The 10,318-nt window shown below is 42.6% G+C and overlaps 1 pseudogene; it reads left to right on the plus strand.

Annotated features, from left to right (window-relative positions):
• Positions 1–6,103: 6,103 nt before the first annotated feature.
• LOC148295818 (uncharacterized) lies at positions 6,104–6,814 on the plus strand (annotated as a pseudogene).
• Positions 6,815–10,318: the final 3,504 nt, after the last annotated feature.

Below are 10,318 nucleotides of genomic sequence, written 5' to 3' on the forward strand. Positions count from 1 at the left end.
CTTAAATCCTGTTACCATTTCCTTTTCTACTTTCCAAGCCATTCACATTTAATCATAAACAAAATTTAATAAAAGCATATGAATTCAAACTTTATGATTGGAAAGTAAAAGTCATAAATAATTCATTCATGATCAATTAATAAAACTTTTATTGCATAAAATTCATTTATAAAATAAAAGTCCACTCACTGTGCGTCCGAGCTAGCTTGACCCTTCAAGGGTTCTTCCTATGGGTTTAATGAAGCCCGAGTACCTATTTAAGTGATTAAAATACTTAATTAATAACACAGTTCAATCACAAATATTTAATCAAAACCCTGACCCCCGGCCTTAAAAGTGCATGTGTGTAACTTAAGAAAGTTCTTAGGCCCATTTTCAACAGTTCTGACAAGTGGAATGGTCTGAAAAGACCCGAGATTAAATATGCGATTAAATTCTCATATTGGTCAACCTAGTCCCCTGTGAGGTCCCCGACCTTCGATTAATAATCTGAAAGTTCCTATAGGTTTAACAAAATTTACTAAACACGTGTTGGAAATATGCCCTAAAAGCCAATCATATGATGTAATCTTTTAAGGATATTTCATGTATTAGACTTATGTTTAATCCTCTTAAAGGGCAAGTTTATTGTTTATTCGTAAATGTCTCATTAACAGTTACACATACTTAAACAATAAGTCCAAGGGATGTGAGATAGAGAGAAAGTAATCTAAGGAAGTTAGATTCAGGAGACCTTTCCTCTATTATCTTCATGCCCTAAATGTTCCTAGTCATAGGATTGTCAAATGGGCACTGACAATCCGGAAAGACCGGTACATGCTATGTCTTCTCAATTGGGAGGATGACTGGTCTCAAGTCATTCGTGTGGAGACACTAAGACAAGTATGTAGGTGCTCAATAGAGAATGAGTTCACTAAACGTGATCAAACGAAAGTTTCTTGTATGGAAATTTTACTTATATGTCAAACAAGAAACTCCAAGTTGCAATAATGCAAATTAGTCCTTGGACCTGAGGCACCATGGTTGTCTTGTGGGAAGGTTGTGGATCTTTGATGATGCTATAAAGACATGTCCTAATCAAGGATGTGGTACAAGCATTGTTTGGGTTCACGATTGACTCATGGAGACATGTGAGTGTACAACATGGAATCTCTATTCTTCAGTAAAGAAGGAGAATGCTTGGAAGATATGATTAAGCAAATCTCTTATCATAGTATTCGGTATGACCTAGAAGGATGTTCTTGTCATACTAATACAAATCATATAAGACGTGACAATCTCATTAAGGGTTTGACATGCACCATGCCCTAGTAATGAGATTAAAAGCATTGTAATAGGGAAGGACCGTATTGCATTGTAATTCCAACTGAATAGGTTCTCTGCTTATTCTACTGTTGCATTCCTAAAAGAACACAAATTAATGTGCAAACAACCAATTAAAAATACCCGCAAGTGCATGAATCTAATGAAGTAAAGATTATGTAAGTACGGGGTCGATCCCACGAAGAACTTATCGGCTTCCTATAAGTTCTAGTTTGAGTACGTAAAGAACACTAATTTAACACACCACAAATGCACAAATGCAAATTGGAAACTAAAAATGAGTAAAGAAATGTAAAAGAAATGAAACAACACAAGAAACCAAAGAAAAACAGAAACAGCACTTTCTATCACCCTTTTATCACCTGTGAACAGTGCCATGAACAGTGACGACCGGTCGTTTTTGGGCAGATTCATGTGCGGCCGGTCGCCTGAACAGTAACGACCGGTCATTTTTGGGCAGATTCGTTTCTCTGTTTTTCCAGTTTCGACCTCTGTCCAGTGTTTTGCCTATAACTTTCCAACCGTTTATCCAAATTTCACGTTCTTTATACGGTTGGATTCAGCACACAAAAACGAAGAACACAGTGCGAACCAAAAGTCCAAAACAGTTACGAAAATAAACAGAATTTAGTAAACAAGACACACAACGTATCAAACACACAACTCACACACACATTGGGGGGGGGGGGGGGGGTTTGGTTTGGTTTGGTTCAAGTGATCTATTTCTATTGCATGAAAGTAAATGGACTTTGAATTTAAATGAGAATAGTAGAGATGAATTATCACAATGTGAAATTAAAATGTAACAAACACTGGGGTTTCGAAATCCACCCTAAACAATTCTACCCAAGTTCATGAATACTCAAGTGATGAACTCTAAACGTGTTGATGAAGATGTTCGCAATCAAGACCAGTACGAGTGGCTCAAGAAGCATTGATTCTCTCTAATATACATAAAGTGCAGTACTAGTGCTACAATACTTGTGGCTTCCCTATAATCGAATCTAGGTGTGCTTAGTACTTTGATTCAATTACAAGAAAAACCCATTAAGCTCAAAGAGAATATGAACACCACAAGAACCCTAATAGCATGATGTTTACATTAGGTATTCAAGAAACCAATTCACATGGATGATTCTTACTTCATCCATTTATTGCTTAGGATAACATGAAGATACACATAATCCCAACAACCTCAAGAAGCATGCTTTCAAAGGTGATCAATCAAAAAAGAACATACATCAAGGATAGATTAATTTGGTGAATTGGAATTCATCAACAATATCTAGAAATTCATACACTCAAGCATCAAAACAATAAGGTTTTCATGTTTAGGGCTTCAACCTAAGCCCTAGCTAAATAAGAAGTTACATTGAAACTAAGAAATTACAAGAAACAAATAAAATGAAAGAAACTAAGAACAAAGAGGAGAAAGAGAATGCATCTTCAACCCCTTGGATCCTTGCCTCAAGGCTCCCCAAGGTTCTCTCTAATTGTTATGCCATTCTTCCCTCCCCTTCGTTGCTCCTTGCTATCCTCCTTCTTGCTCTCTAGCTCTCAAAATCTCTGCAAAGTTTGGAATTGATAGAATGATTTCAATGGCTGATGCTCTTTGCACTCCTCTCTCCTTCTTTCCAGCTTTTCCAAAATATCTTTTAATATAAAACAATTACTTTTGTTAAAGCCTTAAGCCTTGTCTCCTTGCCATGATGGGCTCTTTTGTTATTGTCTTCACCAAGATGCTCTTTGTTTCAGATAATATCTCTCAACCAAAGTAATTTCTTGTTACCAAGTGTTATGGTAACAAGAAGAATCAAGATAACATTATGGAGGTAAAAAACTGGCCTACTTCGGATTTCCAGAGCTGCTGTAACATATAGTATCAGTTGGATAGGCTAAACTTGTCCAATGGAGCTCAAATTTGGATATGTTGTAGTTAACATCCATTGGAACAAGTTTCATGAAGATCTTCACCTCATCCGAGCATTGGAGCATGCTGATCCAAGGCCAAGAAGTTGACCTACGAAAATGAACAAAATCAGAATTTATAACCAATAATGCACTTTTAGCTCATTTTCATTCTAACCAAGGTAAAATCTAAGAAAACACAAAAAGGAAGTAAAAAGCTATAAAATCTCAAAAACTAACTCAAAATAATAGGTGAATAACATGAAAAATCATGTGTAAAAATTAACCGAACATCTACTTAGCTTGGATATCCATGACATACTGCTAGATGTCACTCATGGATGGCGGAAGCCCTAAGGACTAATGATCCTAACTAATAGGGAGAATTAAAAAGGGGTTTTAATTCACAATCAATTACGAAGAGTTCAAATTGCCCACGACCTTGCTAATTAGAACCTAATGGATCGCACACCGTTAAACTTGAGTTATTTGAGAAACCATTATGGAGATGATGAATTGAAGAGATCAATTAAGCTTTGTTAATTGGTTAAGGCAAAATTAATTATGGAATTAATTTAAACGACACGTGATGTCGAAATAGGCTTTAAACGGGAATTTTGAATTCCGGGCTCATTGGGCTTTATCCTTTTGGACACGGAGATTGGGTTGTATGACAACTTAAATGAAATTGAGCCCAAGAGGCCCAATGTCAAGGGATGGACGTTCATATGGATCATCTTTTTGAAGTCTAAGGGGGTCATTAGTGAAAATGAAGAGAGAGAAAGAAAGCTCTAGTCTTCCAAAAACTCTCTCTACACTTTCATACCATCTTAGTGAGGGATCACTAGCATCATCCTCTCACTAAGCTCATCATCTTCTTCTCAAGCTCTAGTTGGTGAAGAGACTTAGAGGTTACCTATTTTGGTGACTTTTGGAGAACCTCCTAAGTTGAAGTTTTGAAGGAGTCATTCAAGCTTCAACAACCTGGTGGAGATTTTGAAGGAGCCATTCAAGCTTCAACAATTTTGGTGGAATTCGATCATAGGGTTGAAAGCACGCACCAAGGGTAACTCCTCCTTCCAATCTTACTAGAAGTATGTTCTAGGAAAGTAGTACAACTATCACTTGGCTTAAAAGATTCATGGGAAAAGTTTTTGTTTTTGAACTCATAGATGTATGCTTAAGCTTCCGTTGCCATGATTTTATTTATCTATGTTGATGTTCAAATGAAACTCATCATTTTCTAAAGGTTTCCTCCAAGTGGTATCTAGAGCCAAGGTCAAGTGATAAGTTGTACCATTTTGGATTTTTGTTTATGAATATGGGTAAAAGTTCTTTGTGACATAAATGTTATGTGTTGTGAAACCTTGATTGTTTCTTTTTTTGAAAAGTCTTGCATCTTTAAGTGTTATAGATGTTTTAAGAGAAGACATTAAAGTTTGAACACATGGTTAAAAGGGGGTTTCGGCCATATTGGATTTTGGGGGTTTTTGTGATGTTTCAATGCTAGCTTTGAGAATTGTAAAATTTCTATGTTGATAGCCACTTTCATCTCCACGAAATTTGACACTTAAAAATATGATTTTTGTGTTATGTGTGTTCTTGAGTTCATATGAATGTTCTTGTGAGTTCATAGGATGAATGCATGTGTTCTAGTTTTTGATCCATTTTGGTGGGATTCAATTTCGAAATTGTGTTGGTCTTGATTTGAATGAAGACATTGACCTTGGTTATCCAAGATTCCATGTCCACTTGTCCCCCTAGTCAAAGCATGCTCTCCTCTAGTTTTTAGAAAATTAGAACTTCAAGACATAGGCATGCCTAGTGTGCCATTGGTCTTTGGGATTGTTTCCTTGGTTGAAAGAACATTCCCTTATCCCCTCTTCCTTTCCTAGGAACTTGTTTTCATGGGAGACCACTCTCTTGGTCTTAGGATATTCCCTTATCCCCTCTTCCTTTCCTAGGAACTTGTTTGCATGGGAGACCACACTCTTGGTCTTAGAAATGTTTCCTTGGAACTTGATAAGGCTTGTTTGATCATTTTATGGGACAAACCAACACTCTCATGCATATCACATATACACACACACTTCACATGCCCGGCCCCACCTTGGAATCCTCTTGGAATCCTCATGCAATTATATTATTTGTCTTGGACTTCTATGCAATTACTTTACTTTGCGGTTTGGTCCTTGAGTCTTTAATTAATTGCATACTTAACCCCACGTTTTGAACTAGGCCCATATACTAAAAACCCAAAATGTTTAAGTTGCATTCTAAAGTTCAATTATTTTAATTTGATTAAAGTAGTTGAAAAGATGATTATTGACTAAGGCCCAAATTGCAATCGAACTATGTGATTGGCCGACTATCAATTAGGTTGAACCTTGGGATGTGATTTATTAGTTCATTGGGCTTGTAATTAATAAGGTTTAATTCTTTTGTTAAAGAGGCTTGCATGCCTCTCCTTTTTCTTTTCTTATGTAATTGTTAAAGAGGCTTGCATGTCACTCCTTTTTTCTTTTCTTATGTAATTGTTAAAAGGCTTGCATGCCTTTGCTTTTCATATGATGTAAGCTAAAGGAGAAGAAAGAAGGAGATGAAGTCCAAGGCTCAAGTTAGATGGGCCTCAAGCCCGATTAGGATTGCATATTTAATTAGTTAACGCATAACTAAAATGAATCACCCTCCCTAGACCAAGATCCAACATTTGGCTCATGTTGGATCAAATATTAAAAGTCCATAATCATCCTAAGGGCCTAAGATAACTATATGTCCAAAATTCAAGAATGCAAAATTTTCATTAGTAGTGAGCGATCATGTTAAGCACATACAAGACGACACACAAGCTAAATGTTACATCCTTGCTTCCATGAACTCTGAGCTTCAGAAGCAACATGAGCACATGTATTGTGCAATTGATATGATTGCTCACCTATAAGAGCTGTATGGTGAGGGTACGCGTAACAGACGATTTAGTGCTGTCTGTGAGCTTGTGAAGACCAAGATGGTCAAGGGAGCACCGGTCCATCAGCATGTACTGAAGATGATTGGACTCATCGAGCAGTTGGAGAACTTAGGAACTCCACTGGATGGGGAATTGGCCCAAGACTTTATCCTTGCATCCCTCTTAGACCAGTTCTCCCAGTTTGTTATGAACTACAACATGGCAAAAATAGACCAAACTCTTGCTGAGTTGTTGTACATGCTGGTCACAGCTAAAAAGACTTTCAAAAAGAAAAGTAGGAGTGGGATTGTGGCTGCCTTTGAGAAAGGCTCTTCTTCCTCTACTAAACCTAAGCCTAAAACCAAAGGCAAGGGCAAGGGAAAGGAGAAGAAGACTACTGTAGTCAAGCCCAAGGGTAAAATCACCAAAAAGAAAGCAAAGGAGCCCAAAGGAATATGCTTTTACTGCAATGAAAATGGGCACTGGAAGAGGAACTGCAAGAAATATCTTGCAAGCCCGAACAACAACAAACCTTCAGGAGGTACTATTCTTGTTCTTGAATCAGTTCTAACAGTTAGTTCTTCTACTTGGATATTTGATTCAGGCGCTAGCCAACATGTTTGCAATTCCTTGTAGGGGCTAATGGGAAGTAGAAGATTGAAGACAAAAGAAAAACGCCAAGGCATGTTCATCTCGACCTCGGTTGCGGGCCGAGGCCGAGGCCGAGCAAAATCGCGGCCAGAAATATTAAAGTCAGATCACCACGTGATAGCAGGGACCCATGCTTCATTTAAAGAAGTAGTGCCTGTTTAATGCAGCAAACCCACTGGCCACAAATAAGCATTTAATGCGCGAGGGAAGGTGGGAAGTGACTGAAGTCAGGATATGGTGATGAGGATCAGAGTGATTAGACGTAGACATTCTCACAAGAATTCTGGCAGCTTGAGATATTAGGTCACCAGCTGTCAAGGCCATAAATGCGTCTCCACGGCCATAAGCGCAGAACCCACGATCAAGAGCGGCGACCGAGATTCACCGGGATTTATGGGGTCACAACACCATGCTTCACGATCCCAAATGTCGATTGGACTACCCACTTGCTCTAATCAGGCTCCACCATGCAGATTTTCAGCCTCGATTACTCCTTCAGGAACTCTTCCTATAAATACAAGGCACAAGCTACATTCAAAAGGTTCAAAAGGTTCAAACACCACAGGAGTCGCCCTGCGAGCGGGGGCTGCAGTCGAGGATGGGGCCGCGATGGAAGCCACGGCCGCTGTTCTAGCCAGGGGAGGGGCCGTCACCCTAGGAACGGCCACGGCCGGGGTACTCGGTCGAGGATGCCCGGCTGATACCTTCTTCACTTTGCTGCCCTTGGGGGTGAGAGGGTCCCAGTCTGCGTTCTTTAGAGCCACTCTTGCGGCCTCTTCAACAGGCCGGATAAATCTGGCCGAGATACACTCCTCGTACCAGACCCTTCCATCTTCGTCATACGCATTACGTCGCGACCAGGCCGTCAGAGTCAGGAAGGTCATCCCCTGTTGAAGCTGGAAGGTTATGCCAGCCACGCCGTGCTGCTGAGAGACATCGGCCCTCCAGGACGAGAGCCGGTTGGTTGACAGAGGAGGGAGTGGGGCCGTCTGGATTAGGCCAAACTGTCGCGCCACGAAGTTTAGCAGATAAATCTCGGCCCCGGCCTTGGACAAGCCGCAGTGAAGGTCGCGCGAAGCCAGGAAGGAGCCCCAGATCTCCTTCAAATCGTTCTCCGTCTCAACATCAGGAATGACGGAGAGGTCGTGAGTTAGGAACAGGGGGAACGGCCGAGCAAGGCAGACTCGGAACTGTGTGCCAGTCCTCTCAGCCAGGCCATAGAAAAATTTGTAACAGAAGGCCGAGGTGTTATGCTTTTTTGGGGCTCGGGCAAATGCATTGGCCAGCGGCTCGGCATCGTTGATATCGGTCGCCGCCCTCAGCTCTGGGAAGTAGGCTTGCAGCCAGAACTGGAAAGCCCACAGCGGACCACCGTGCTTCGGCTTCATTCCATCGGTGACGACGTTGTGAAGCGTGCGGTAGATATGGCCGAGCAAAAATGGGCCAAGTGCTAACCTACCGCCCTACGCTAGGTAATCGGCCACATGGGCAAACTCTAGGGTGACCTTGTTCGCCTGGGTGCAAAACACAAACTTGCACAACCAGTACAACAAGAACGCGGCGTGTTCAACCTCGCCGAGAGGGCAATGGCGTCGTCTTCAGCGCTATCCTCTACGCCGAAGTTGCTGTAGAAGTTGGAGTAGTTGAGCATATTCTTCGCCTTGTTCCCGGCGACCCTCGCAAGAGTAGGCCACGTGGCCTTAAAACTCCCTTCCGCCTCGGGAGCAACGAGTGCGGCGTTCACTTCCACGCCGAGAGGAGAAAGGCCGAACAGGGCGGCCATATCGAGCACGGTCGGCGTCATCATGCCGAACCGAAAATTCATAGTGTTGGTGGCTGACGACCAAAAACACAAGGCCGCGGCCAAGAGCGACCGATCCATGACGGGCGGCCGATCGAACAGTTTGATCAAGTGGTAGATGCCTTGATCCTTCCATTGCTGGCCGAAGAAGTGCTCCATCCTCGGCAGCCATTTTTCCCAATCTGGGGTCACGGTTGGCCACTGTTGCTGCGGCCTGAGGACGTTCCAATCCTGGAAGTCCCCCCCGTCAAAGGCCGAGAGATCCACCAGATTGTTCTTCAAATGGGCCACGAGCCTCTCTGGTATTCCGCCATCAATGGAGGGGCCGAGAACGCAGGAATCAGTAGGGGCACCATCATCATCAGCCTAGGGCGCGATGATGTTGGGGAGGACCGAATCCTGGATGTCTCGGCAAATAGCCTCGAATTCAGTATGGAAGGCTTGGGACCGAACTTCAACGGATGTGAAGGTACTGGAGGCCATTAGAGCAGGTTTGAGATGAGTGTTTAAGGGGGAAACGCGAGAAAAAGATGATGAACGTGAAGAACACTGGAAGAAAGTCCTGAAAAAAGGAGAGGGTTTGTAGGTTCTGGAAGGTCGCGAGTTCAGGATGGATTCTCTAGTAAACTTAGAGGTTCGAGAGTTTGGTGGGTTTGAAGGTTTGAGAGAGGGGTTTTTGACAAAGCTTGGGCGTCTGAGAATTCTGAAAGCGTAAGGAGAGAGCGAGGAAGTCTGGGTTTTTATATTGGCGCTAGAATTCGAAACAAAAGGGCGTGTCTCTCTCGAGAGAGACGTAACGTTCTGTCAGCACGCTCATCAGGCGCAATGATGTGTCAAAAGCCCAGAGGCCGTCGTTTCCTCTGACAAAACGAAGCGACGCCCTGGGCAATGATGGCCTACACGACGTGCTTGAGGCATTAAATGCGCCGACTGGCCTCCGTATTTAATGCCCCAGTTGTCAATCACTTCAGAAGGAATGCAAAGGGTCCATCCCTTGGAATCCATTCGACTCCTACCCATGCCGAGGCCGAAGAATCCAGGGATGTGGGGGCAATGTTTGTGCCTAATAAATCACGGGCGTGAGCTGGCCGAAGGAGCCCCTTTTCTCGGCCATGGCACTTACTCGTAAAACTGAAACGCAGCGTTTCGCCAAGGTACTTTGCCTTCCTGAAGACAAAAGAAAAACGCCAAGGCATGTTCATCTCGGCCTCGGTTGCGGGCCGAGGCCGGGGCCGAGCAAAATCGCGGCCAGAAATATTAAAGTCAAATCATCACGTGATAGCAGGGACCCATGCTTCATTTAATGAAGTAGTGCCTGTTTAATGCAGCAAACCCACTGGCCACAAATAAGCATTTAATGCGCGAGGGAAGGTGGGAAGTGATTGAAGTCAGGATTTGGTGATGAGGATCAGAGTGATTAGACGTAGACATTCTCACAAGAATTCTGGCAGCTTGAGATATTAGGTCACCAGCTGTCAAGGCCATAAATGCGTCTCCACGGCCATAAGCGCAGAACCCACGATCAAGAGCGGCAGCCGAGATTCACCGGGATTTATGGGTCACAACACCATACTTCACGATCCCAAATGTCGATTGGACTACCCACTTGCTCTAATCAGGCTCCACCATGCAGATTTTCAGCCTCGATTACTCCTCCAAGAACTCTTCTTATAAATACAAGGCTCAAG

The sequence above is a fragment of the Prunus avium genome, chromosome 3 (genome assembly GCF_965620075.1).
Source record: "Prunus avium chromosome 3, drPruAviu1.hap1.1, whole genome shotgun sequence".
NCBI classification, from domain to species: Eukaryota; Viridiplantae; Streptophyta; class Magnoliopsida; order Rosales; family Rosaceae; genus Prunus; species Prunus avium.